Consider the following 13,429-nt stretch of genomic DNA (forward strand, 5'->3'; position numbering starts at 1 on the left):
TGCCTGACACTGGCGCCGGCACTAACAGACAGTCACCAAGTCTGCCAGTACTACTGGATTCTACCTCCTGGCTATATATGGCACTGCCAGGCGGCGCCCTCTCCTTGCCTGGCGCCCCTGGCGAGTGCCATCCTGGCCTATGGGTAGATACGCCCCCTGGTGACAGTGAAAGGCTCTGGAGAGTGTAGTCCCATGGTCCCAGCACTGACAGTAGAAACTGCGCCCAGCTGCTGCGCTTTAACATCCCTTGAGCTGGCCCTGCATTGGAGGCATGTACAGGTCCCAGGGGTACTCTGAGACACACACATTGTATATGGGCACACTAATACACTCACACATTGTACAGGGGTACACTGCCACACGCACACACATTATACAGGGTGAGCTGGCAGCAATGCAGAGGCACATTCCTCCTACCTCTGTCATACTGCAGCTCCATCTCCTCCTCTTCAGATGCTGCACTGACTGCCTCCCTCCTCCAGTTCGCCGGCACCACTGGAGGGCTGGGAGCTGGGAGGATGCACAGCAGCGCTATCAGAGAGAGGCCTGTGTCGGGCAGGCAGGCGGCCGCGGCGGTGCAGTGTAGAGAGTGAGTGACATCACTCACTGTTTGAGCAGCACCCTCCTGAGTCTGGCACTCTATGCGCCCATGTACCGTGCATATGCGTGGGGCCGGCCCTGGATAGCATAGAACTATTTTTTTTCTTTGAAAGTGACCTCACATTGTAGTCTCAGCTGGTGTCAGCAGTGTTAAAAAAGAAATCTTAAATGTATTTTATACTATCATAATCCCTAAACCATCTGGGGGGCCCTGGACATTCACTTTAAATGTTTCTATAGTGTGTTTGTGGTATTTCGCTAAGTTTTATTGAGGTTTCACCTTGATCTTGCACTTCCTTTATTTGTTTCCAAAGTGTATTTCAGTATCAAAATAAGTACATTACGCAAACAGAATTTTAAGAACAATTTTCAAAAGGGAACATTTATTTTAATTTGCTCTGGACACCATCACCCCTAGTTGCACCTCAAGGGACCATCTCTCAGTAGCTCCGCCTATTGTGTGTCTAGGTCGGCAGGGAAGATGACCACTTTATGCCCTGGGTGTGAACATGCAAGCGCTACTGCGGTAACATACAAATTCTGTAATTGCCAGTGTTTATAGCAGGTGGCTATTTAAGGAAGCAGATCACTTCACTCCACTCTATACACTCTGTAGTTTCATTATAGTTAGTTATTTTGTTAATTTACATCCTCATCAGTGGCGTAACTACTGCCCCCGCAGTCCTCGCGGTGGCTTGGGGGCGAGGCGCTGCGGGGGCGCCACTGATTTACAGCAGACTGACATGCGGACGAGCGTCCGCATGTCAGTCTGCAGTCTCCTTCCCTCTGCCGCTTGTTGGAGGGACACGGAGGGCACACAGCGCGCCTCCCTGTGTCCCTCCTGCTGCATCATCTCCGGCGGCCGCGGGTCTAATAGGGGGAAGTGCCGTCCGTGAGCTCTAATTGGCTCACGAACCGGCACTTCCCCCTATTAGACCCGCGGCCGCCGGAGATGATGCAGCAGGAGGGACACAGGAGAGACGAGCTGTGCCCTTCGTGTCCCTCCAAAAAGCGACGGCGGGGGGGGGGTTTAAATATCTGGCACTGGGGGCATATATGGCAGGGGGGGGAATATCAGGCACTGGGGCATTTCTGGCACTGGGGGGAATATATGGCACTGGGGGGGGATATCTGGCACTGGGGCATATATGGCACTGGGGGGGAATATCTGGCACTGGGGGCATATATGGCACTGGGGGGGGATATCTGGCACTGGGGGCATATATGGCACTGGGGGGAATATCTGGCACTGGGGGCATATATGGCACTGGGGGCATATATGGCACTGGGGGCATATATGGCACTGGGGGGAATATCTGGCACTGGGGGCATATATGGCACTGGGGGGGGGGATATCTGGCACTGGGGCATATATGGCACTGGGCGGAATATCTGGCACTGGGGGGGGGATATCTGGCACTGGGGCATATATGGCACTGGGGGGAATATCTGCACTGGGGGCATATCTGGCACTGGGGGGGAATATCTGGCACTGGGGGGGGGGATATCTGGCACTGGGGCATATATGGCACTGGGGGGGAATATCTGGCACTGGGGGCATATATGGCACTCGGGGGGGGGATATCTGGCACTGGGGGCATATATGGCACGGGGGGGGGGATATCTGGCACTGGGGCATTTCTGGCACTGGGGGGAATATATGGCACTGGGGGGGAATATCTGGCACTGGGGGAATATCTGGCACTGGGGGGGGGGATATCTGGCGCTGGGGCATATATGGCACTGGGGGGGAATATCTGGCACTGGGGGCATATATGGCACTCGGGGGGGGGGGATATCTGGCACTGGGGGCATATATGGCACTGGGGGGGGGGAATATCTGGCACTGGGGCATTTCTGGCACTGGGGGGAATATATGGCACTGGGGGGGGGAATATATGGCACTGGGGGGGAATATCTGGCACTGGGGGGGGGGATATCTGGCACTGGGGCATATATGGCACTGGGGGGGGAATATCTGGCACTGGGGGCATATATGGCACTGGGGGGGAATATCTGGCACTGGGGGGGAATATCTGGCACTGGGGGCATATATGGCACTGGGGGCATATATGGCACGGGGGGAATTTCTGGCACTGGGGGGGAATATCTGGCACTGGGGGGGAATATCTGGCACTGGGGGCATATATGGCACGGGGGGAATATCTGGCACTGGGGGGGAATATATGGGACTGGGGGCATATATGGGACTGGGGGCATATTTGGCACTGGGGGGGAACATATGGCACTGGGGGCATATCTGGCACTGGGGGCATATGTGGCACTGGGGGGGAATATCTGGCACTGGGGGCATATGTGTACCTGGCACATGGGGACGACGACTATATTTGGCACTGGGGCATGTAAGTACCTGGCACCGTGGGGGAATATCTGGCACTGGGGACATATGTGGCACTGGGAGCACAGCCCTAGCAACGAGGACTACCTCCTAGCAACGAGCATGACACCCAGTGCATGAAACACCTGGCAACGAGCATGACACCCAGTGCATGAAACCCCTGGCAACGAGCATGACACCCTGAGCATGAAAACCCCTGGCACCGTGCATGGAACCAAGAGCATGAAACCCCTGGCAACGAGCATGACACCCAGTGCATGAAACCCCTGACAACGAGCAGGTAATTGAAAAGTAATTAGAAGCCTTACTGTAGGACTTAATGTGTAATGGGCATTACGGTGTGTGGCATAATGTATCACGGACATTGCGGTGTGTGTCATAATGCGTCACAGGCATTACGGTGTATGGTATACTATATCGCGGGCATTGTGATATGTGGTATAATGTCTCAGGGTCATTGCAGTGTGTGGCATAATGTATCACGGACATTGCGGTGTGTGTCATAATGTGTCAGGCATTACGGTGTGTGGTATACTATATCACGGGCATTGTGGTATGTGGTATAATGTCTCAGGGTCATTGCAGTGTGGCATAATACATAACGGGCATTGCGATGTGTGGCATAGGGTATAACGGGCAGGGCATTGCGGTATGTGTCACAGGCATTACGGTGTATGGTATACTATATCACGGGCATTGTGGTATAATGTCTCAAGGTCATTGCAGTGTGTGGCATAATGTGTCACAGGCATTGTATGTGCTATAATGTATCGGGCATTGCAGTGTGTGGCATAATGTATCACGGACATTGCGGTGTGTGTCATAATGTGTCACAGACATTGTATGTGCTATAATGTATCAGGGGCATTGCAGTGTGTAGCATAATGTATAACGGGCATTGCGATTCCTGTCATAATGTGTCACAGGCATTACGGTGTGTGGCATAATGTGTCACAGACATTACGGTGTGTGGCATAATGTGTCGGGGGCATTACAGTGTGTGCATATTGTGTCGTGCATTATTGTGTGCGGCATAATGTCTAAGGGCCATTGCAGTATGTGGCATAATGTATACTGGGCATTACTATAAGGAGGAAAAATGACGACAAATAATGTAAGGGGCATGAATCAGGATTATTTTTCTTTCCTGTGGTGGCCAACGTATGGGCGTGCAGGTTGCAAAACTGGGGTATAAGGTAGTCTTTTCCTGCAATGCCACGCCCCTTTATGCAAAACCACGCCCACTCCAACAAAACCACGCCCCTTTTTTGGCGCGCGCATATTTATCCCTTTCTTGCTCCCAATTATGCAGCATGAAGGGGGGGGGGGGGCGCCGAACTATATTTTTTGGCTTGGGGGAGAAAAATTTCTAGTTACGCCACTGATCCTCATACATATTACGTGTGAAAAGCAGGTGTGTCCTGAATAAACTGGAACATATTGCAGTCTGAATATATGGAACTTGAGTCTCAGGAATTAGACATATGTCTGGGGATAAAAATCTGTGTGCAACTGGATCATATGAAAATCATCTTCTGCCAGATGGGGTAACATTTCCGCTAGTTCAGGATGTAACTGTCATCATTAATAAAAGAAACTGTTATCTCTTTGAGAAATGTGTCTGATGAAGAAGTGTTTTTGCATTCTAAGAAACATAGAAAATTCTGTAAAATACAAATACAGCATTGTAAGAAATTTACACTGACCAACTATAACTACTCCTGTAATATACATTTTTCAGGAAATCAGTGGTCCGGGATCCAGTCTTTAGGTCGACAGTAAGTAGGTCGACCACTATTGGTCAACAGTAAGTAGGTCGACATGTTTTCTAGGTCGACAGGGACTCTGTGTCGACATGACAAAAGGTCGAGATGAGTTTTTCACATTTTTTCTTCTTCATTTTTTGAACTTTTTCATACTTTACGATCCATGTGGACTACAATTGGGAATGGCAACCTTGCCCGAAGCATAGCGAGTGAAGCGAGCTATGCAAGGGGACACAGTGCACTAATTGGGGTTCCCAGTAACTGTACGGAGAAAACGAGACCAAAAAAAGTAAAAAAACTCATGTCGACCTAGTACATGTCAACCTAGAGTCCCTGTCGACCTAGAAACCATGTCAAACTACTTACTGTCGACCAATAGTGGTTGACCTAGACACTCTCGACCTAAGTCTAATCTACCTAACATACCACACCCGTTGGTCCTTTATGAATGGTGGTTTGGTCAAAGTATATATATCAACTAGCCATACTAATGTACTTTAGTCATGCTGTACATACGGATATATACTCATTCACCTATCCTTTCTGCACCATGTGGCATAAGATGCCAGGCACCACTTAGTTGCTCCCCATTTCTGCATGCACTGCCAGCAATAGTGTCTAGGGTACTCATTGTACTCTTGTTTAACCAATGCATCAAACATGCACAAAACTTTGTGGTGAAAAGCATGGCGCAACCTAGTCACAAAACCTGTGGCGCACTAAATGGAGCTATTTGCGTGACTTGCGGAAATGTATATATGGGCTCACCTGTACCTGATATCAGTGCCATAACTAGGCATTTTAGCACTGTGTGCAAGAAACGGCATTGTTGCCCCACCCCCATGCCATATAGGGGCATTGCGCGCTGTAGGTGCGCAAAAAATATATAGGGGCATGGCTTCATGGGGATGGGGTGTGGCCACAAAATTATACCAATTCATACTACGGTGCACAGTAGTCTCCATTATTCAAATTACACCGCACAGTAGCGTCACTACACCAGGTAGAGCCGCCTTTTATACATTACGGCAGCCAGTCCCCCTTTTTACACATTACGGCAGACAGCGTCCACTTTTTCCACATTACGGCAGACAGCGTCCCCCTTTTTACACATTGCGGCAGACAGCGTCCCCCTTTTTACACATTACGGCAGACAGCGTGCCCTTTTTACACATTATGGCAGATAGCGTGCCCTTTTTACACATTACGGCAGACAGCGTCCCCCTTTTTACACATTATGGCAGACAGCGTCCCCCTTTTTACACATTACGGCAGACAGCGTCCCCCTTTTCACACGTTATGGCAGACAGCGTCCCCCTTTTTACACATTGCAGCAGACAGTGTCCCCCTTTTTACACATTACGGCAAACAGCGCCCCCCTTTTTACACATTATGGCAGCCAGTCCCCCTTTTTACACATTGCGGCAGACAGAATAGATAGATAGACAGACAGAGAGAGAGATACTTACCATCTCTCCCCGCTAGCTCAGGCTCCTTGGTGCAGGCTCCTCGGTGCTGGCAGATCCTGTGCAGGGGGGAAGGAGGAGGAGGGAGGGGGACTGGAGTCGCAGCAGCACTATGTAATTGGTATAGTCGCTGCTGCAGCTGTCCCCTCTCCTTCCGCATTGGCTGCCCGCCGCCGCTGTGAATGCTGGGATGAGGGAAGCGCATCCCAGCATTCACAGCAGCGCCGGGCAGCCAATGTGGAAGGAGAGGGGACTGCTGCAGCGGCGCCTCTACCAATTATATAGCGCTGCAGCGACTCCAGTCCCCCTCCCTCCTCTCCTGCCTCAGGCGCTGCTGCTCTCCTCCAGCGCAGCGCACGGGAACACACAGCACAGGCGGCTTGTAATGAGTCAATTTGACTCATTACAAGCCACTGGCCGTTGCGACTCAGGGCAACTGCGCTGTGTGCCAGAAACACCCGGCACACACGTAGTTACGGCTCTGCCTGATATATGCGTTCTAACACTTTTTTTTCCCCTTTTTTTATGACAATCTCCATATTCTGGCCAGTTAATTAATTATTCCACAAGGGGGAAAAGTAGTTTACAAATAGTTGGAACGTAAATAGTACTGTTAAATCCCAAACTAAATCCATCTTACACTAAAGCTCATATAGCTTTCCACTGGTTATGACGTATGCAATTATTCATTTGTGTCAAAACTTCTTCCTGTATAACCGTCTACTTCTCGTAATCACAAATCACAAATTTCATTATTTCTAAATAGAATCCAGAGGAGGAGCGCCCGTCTCCCAGCTGCTCCTCTACTTGCTTTCCTCCCCCCAAAACAGCCAATCCATAGCTGGATCCTGCAGAATTGCTATCTACAGAATAGCTTTCATTTCATTGTAGTTATTAAAGAGTCTGTTGAATGACTTGAATTGTTAGATAAAATTGCTATTCTACTGCTGATAAGGAGAGTTATGGTAGACTTACCATTGTCAACTCTCTTTCTGCGAGGTACATTGGGTTCCACAGGGAAACATCGAGGTAGAGTGGATCTTGATCCAGAGGCACCAACATGCTAAAGCTTTAGGCTGTCCCAGGATGCATTGGGATCTCATCTATAACCCCGCCTCCAGGCCCTATGAGCTTAGTTTCATCAACCAGTCCAATGCAGGAGCAGGTAAGAGAGAAGGTAGATGTTAGTCACATAGAACCACATTCTTACGACAGGAGAAGGGACCAGCAGCTAATGACATACAAACCCATAGAAGCTAGGTGCATCAGGGTGGAGAGTTAACAATGGTAAGTCTACCATAACTCTCCTTTTCTGCAGCAGGTTACATTGATTTCCACAGGGAAACATAGGGGATGTCTTAAAGCAGCTCCTCAAGGGGTGGGTATGAGAACCCGGCATCCAAAGGAAGCATCCTGGCAGTTGGAATTATCAAAGGCATAGAACCTAATAAACGTGTTCACAGAGAACCACGTAGCAGCCTTGCACAATTGTTCAGTGGACGCGCCACGGCGGGCCGCACAGGAAGGTCCAACAGACCGAGTAGAATGGGCATTAATAACAGCAGAAACTGGGAGACCATCCTGCGCATAAGCTTGTGCAATTACCGCAGGCCAGCCATGTTTGTGAAAACCAAACAAAACAAAAAGGGAATCTGACCTCCTGATAGAGCCAGTCCTCTCCACATATATACGGAGACCCCGTACCACATCCAAAGTCTGATCTTTGGAGGACAAATCAGAAGAGATAAAGGCCAGAACCACAATCTCTTGGTTAAGGTGAAAAGATGATACCCCCTTAAGTAAATAACCTGGGCGAGTTCTAAGAACTGCCCAGTCACAATGAAATATTAAAAAGGGTGGACAATAGGGCAATGCACCTAAGTCCAACACCCTTCTTGCAGAGGCAATAGCCAGTAAAAAAAAGACCTTGGCTGTGAGCCATTTAAGGTCCACCATCTAAAGAGGTTCAAATGGAGACTCTTGCAGGGCATTCAGAATAACAGACAGATCCCATAGAGCCACAGAAAGGACATAGTGAGGCTGAATCCATAAGACACCCTGAGTGAATGTATGAACGTCAGGTATAGACGCAATTTTTCCCTGAAACCATACCGACATGGCAGATATGTGACCCTTGAGGGAGGCCAGACAAAGGCCTAAGTCCTGGCCTCTTTGCAAAAAAAGCCAGAATTCAGGAAGTTCTGAATCTGTATGCATTGTAATTCTTATCAGCATACCAGGTGAAGTGAGAATTCCAGACCTTGTAATAAATCTGAGCAGATGCCGGTTTACGGGCTTTTAACATAGTTTGGATAAACTCCTCAGAGAATCCTTTGGCTCTCAGGAGTGATGCCTCAAGAGCCACGCCGTCAAAGCCAGCCTGGCCAGGCCCGGATAAAGACAACGGCCCTGTACTAGGTCTGGGCGCCAAAGATTTAGAAGAGGACTCTCTTTCGATAGACCCTGCAGGTCTGAGAACCAATGCCGTCTAGGCCACGCTGGAGCAACTAGAAGTAGAAATCCTCCTTCTTGTTTGGGCAGGAGTGACACTGGAGGGAACACGTATGGCAGCTGAAAGTTCCATGGAATTGCCAGTGCGTCCATGAATGCTGCTTGAGGATCCTTGGCTCTTGATCCGAACACCAGAACCTTGTGATTGTGTTGAGACGCCATCAGATCTACATCTGGTAGGCCCCACTTGTCCACTAGGAGTTGAAAGACTGCTGGATAAAGACTCCACCCTCCGGCGTGCACGTCCTGGCAACTGAGAAAGTCTGCTTCCCAGTTTAGGATGCCCGGAATGAACACTGCTGATATTACTGGCAGATGGCATTCCACCCAACAAAGGATTTTTGACACTTCCATCATAGCCATGCACCTTCGAGTGCCGCCTTGATGGTTTATGTATGACACCGTAGTGGCATTGTCTGACCGTACTTAACCGGCCTTTTCTGTACCAGAGGCAGGGCAAGAGTCAATGCATTGAACACTGCCCGCAACTCCAGAATGTTTATTGGGAGGAGTGACTCCTCCTTGGTCCAGCGACCCTGAAAAGGGTGTTGCTCCAACACCGCACCCCATCCCTTCAGACTGGCGTCCGGGTATCCAGAAGGGATGGACCCTGCTCAATTGCTGGTCCTGTAGCCACCAGGTCAGCGACAGACGAATTTTCGGAGTCAAAGTGGTCATTTGAGATCTGATCCAATGAAATAGGTCATCCCACTTGGAAATGATTAACCTTTGCAGAGGGCGAGAATGAAATTGAGCGTACTCTACTATGTTGAATGCCGATACCATTAGGCCAAGTACTTGCTTCGCCGAGTGTATCGACACTCTGGTGTGACAAAGGAAGCATCTTATCCTGTCTTGAAGTGTCAGGACTTTTTCTGGTGACAGAATGAGTTTTTGAATGTGTGTGTCCAGGAGTGCCCCCAGGTGCACCATGCTCTGAGCTGGGACCAGCGAGGATTTCTTTCAATTGATGAGCCACCCGTGGGCTTGTAGGAAGCTTACCATCAGTTGTAGATGACTGAGGAGGACATCGTGGGAGTTTGCCAGAATCAGCAATTCATCCAGATACAACAGAATCCTGACTCCCTGGAGACGGAAATGGGCCTTCATTACGGCCATGACCTTGGTGAAGATCCGAGGAGCCATAGCCAGTCCAAATGGCAGAGCCTGGAACTCATAGTTGAGGTTGCCAATAGCAAACCACAGATACTGCTGATGCGACATGGCAATAGGTATATGCAGGTATGCATACTGTATATCCAGGAATACCATATAGTCTCCGGGTTCCATAGCCAGTATAATTGAGTGCAGTGTTTCCATACAGAACTTGGACACTCTCACAAACTTGTTCAGTGATTTGAGGTTGAGGATAAGACGGAAAGACCCATTGAGTTTGGGAACTAGAAACAGGGTTGAGTAGTAACTTCTGCCTCTCTGGGCCAGAGGAACCAGCACTACCACTCCCGTTTTCAGAAGATAAATCACAACCTTTTGCAAAGTGGTACCTTTAGCCTTCTGTGCAGGATTAGTATTTGGGAGAAAAGCAGTCTTAGCAGCTGCCAATTCAGACACAATTTTATTTAGGTCTTCACCCAAACAAAAATGTCCACCTTAAAGGGGAGTACCTCCAAGGTCTTTTTGGAGTCTAGGTCCACCTTCCATGACCTCAACCACAGACTATGGCGAGCCAGGACAGATGTAGTCAACGCCTCGGCTGCCCACACACCCGCCTCAGTGGACGCCTCCTGAATGTAATAGACGGCAGTGGTAATGTGAAACAGGTATTGTCTTGCATTGTCAGATATATCCTCAGGCAGCTCTTCCCCTAATGCCTGAACCCATGCTTCAATTATTTTTGCAGCCCAAGAGGCCACAAAAGTGAGTCTATGTACAGCACCTGTAAGGGAGTAAATAGATTTCAGGCATCCCTCCACACGCTTATCTGTCTATTCCTTCAGTGAAGTGACAGTGGTGATAGGCAGAGTGGATGACACCACTAGGCGGGTGACATGAGAATCCACCGGCGGTGAATTTTCCCACTTGTTACATAACTCTGCAGCGAGAGGATAGCGAGCCAAGGCCTGTTTAGACAGAGGAAATTTCTTCCCTGGATTGGACCAGGGCTCCTTCATGATGTCCACCAAATGGTCAGAATGGGTAATAGATTTTTATTCACCTTCTGCCGTTTAAACATATCAGTTTTCTTAGCCACAGTAGTGGATTCCTCATCATCAGTGATTTGTACGATTTGCTTAATAGCAACCACAAGGGCAGGGACATCAATTTGCAATGGAGAATCCTCATCAGAAACACCTGATTCAGTGTCTGATAGGACAGTATGCTCCCCCTCCTCTTCAGATGGAACATCTGAGAGATTTGTGGATTGTAAGGAGAAAGCAGCCCGCTTAGATGACCCAGAGATACTAGAGTGACCTGGAGTGGATTTTTGTCTGACCAAGGAATGATTTAATTGCTGCAACTGGTTAGACAAATTTTCCGCCCAAGGGAGATTAACCATAGGGACAAGTTGTAGCTGTAATGGCACAGGTGGTCCCATAAGGGGCGTAAGGCATTCCACCAGAGTACCCAGTAGGTTTGTGAACGCAGCCATGGGTGGCTCCTGATTGGTTACAGGAGCTGCGGGCTGATTGGGAGATGTATGATACATAGTACACAGACCATCATACACAGCTTACCCCTCTGGTAAATCTTTGGTGCATACTCTGCATGATACAGGAGCATCCACAGACTTACTGCCCTTCTTGTTAGACATGGTACACAAATGCAACAACAGAGCGAATTAGTACGATAAAGCCAGACAGAGTACAATACCTGTGAATAAATCTGTTAGTATGTGACTGTAGACACAGTACACAGCACCAGCGAATAAATGCGGTATTATGTGACTGAGTACACAGTAGAATACAAGTAATAAGTAAATACTGTAACGCACTATGGGGGTCAGTCCAACCCGTTCGCATGCAGTGGTTCTTCGGGGGTCAGAAATGCGCATGCACGGCAGACACATTGCGCACGCGCATCGTTGCCTGGCGACGACCGTCGCCGGGCAACGACGACGCCAGCGAGAAATGTGATCGCAGCAGCAATCACAAGAAGATGGACAGGCGGGAGGCGTTCCGGGGCGGATACTCACCGTTTTCCAGGCGTGGTGAGTCCAACGCAGGCGTGTTGAGGCATTTGGGGGGTGGGTGTCTGACGTCTGGACCGGGACCTTTATCGCTAGATCCGTCACACTGGGTGAGCAACTGCAGCCCTGGTCTTGTTTTACTTGAAACTTTTTTAGCATAGCAGGGCTGCACAAGCGTTCGCAGCCCTGCTATGCTAAAATACACTCCCCCATAGGCAGCGTCAGGTTAATCGCACGAGCAGCAAAAAGTTGCTACGTGCGATCAACTCGGAATGACCCCCTATATATATATATATATATATGACCCTGATGCACCTAGGGGGTAATTCATAGTTGATCGCAGCAGCAAACTTGTTAGCAGTTGAGCAAAACCATGGGGGTTATTCCGAGTTTTTCGCTCGCTAGCAGATTTTAGCAGCATTGCACACGCTAGGCCGCCGCCCTCTGGGAGTGCATCTTAGCATAGCAGAATTGAGAATGAAAGATTAGCAGAATTGCGAATAAATAGCTTCTGAGTAGCGCGAGACTTACTCCTACACTGCGATCAGCTCAGCCCGTTTCGTTCCTGGTTTGACGTCACAAACACGCCCTGCGTTCGGCCAGCCACTACCCCGTTTCTGCAGACACTCCCGCGTTTTCCTTGACACGCCTGCGTTTTTAACCCAACGCCGGGAAAACGCTGAGTTGCCGCCTGTCAATCATTTACCGAACACCAGTGCGACTGAAAAGCGCCGCAGATGCTACAGCAAAATAGCAAAGTTTTGTGTAAAATAACTAAGCGCATGCACTCTGCATACCATGCGCAGTTAGCGACTAATCGCAGTATAGCGAAAATCAGCAACGAGCGAACAACTCAGAATTGCCCCCACTGTGCACTGCAGGGGGGGCAGATATAACATGTGCAAAGAGAGTTACATTTGGGGTATCTGGTTGATAGATAGTGTCTAGTTAGACAGTCAAAAGATAGACACCATATGTTAGACAGACATTAGGTCGACAGAGTCAAAAGGTCGACATGAAAATGTCGACATGAAAAATATTGCCAGGGTCAAAAGGTCGACATGAAAATGGTCGACATAAAAAAAGATAGACACGTTTCTTTAAAAATGTTACATGTTTTTGGACTATTTCATACCATCTCTATCCATGTTGGCATAGAGTTGGATATAAACCTTGTGGCGAGCCACCGAGCCCGAAGCATGGCGAGCGAAGTGAGCCCCACAAGGGGATGCCTATCTACAATTTAGTGTCCCAGATGAGAAAACTATCCACACAAACCACAAAAATGTAAAAAAACATGGTGTCTACCTTTTTCGTGTCGTCCATTTTCATGTCGACCTTTTGACCCTGTCGACCTTTTGTACTGTCTATCTTTTTCATGTCGACCTTTTGACCCTGTTGACCTAATGTCTGTCTAACATATGGGGGTATATTTACTAATATTCATGTTTTTGCCGTTTTTAAGGGTGTTTGAACTTGAATGGTATCGGGTGCATTTTACTGCAACTTTTTGAATCCTGATACGGTCATTTACTAATCTGCCGAGTTTGCAACATTTGTCTTTTCCGATGTCGATGTG

The sequence above is a fragment of the Pseudophryne corroboree genome, chromosome 1, assembly GCF_028390025.1.
Source record: "Pseudophryne corroboree isolate aPseCor3 chromosome 1, aPseCor3.hap2, whole genome shotgun sequence".
Taxonomy (NCBI): domain Eukaryota; kingdom Metazoa; phylum Chordata; class Amphibia; order Anura; family Myobatrachidae; genus Pseudophryne; species Pseudophryne corroboree.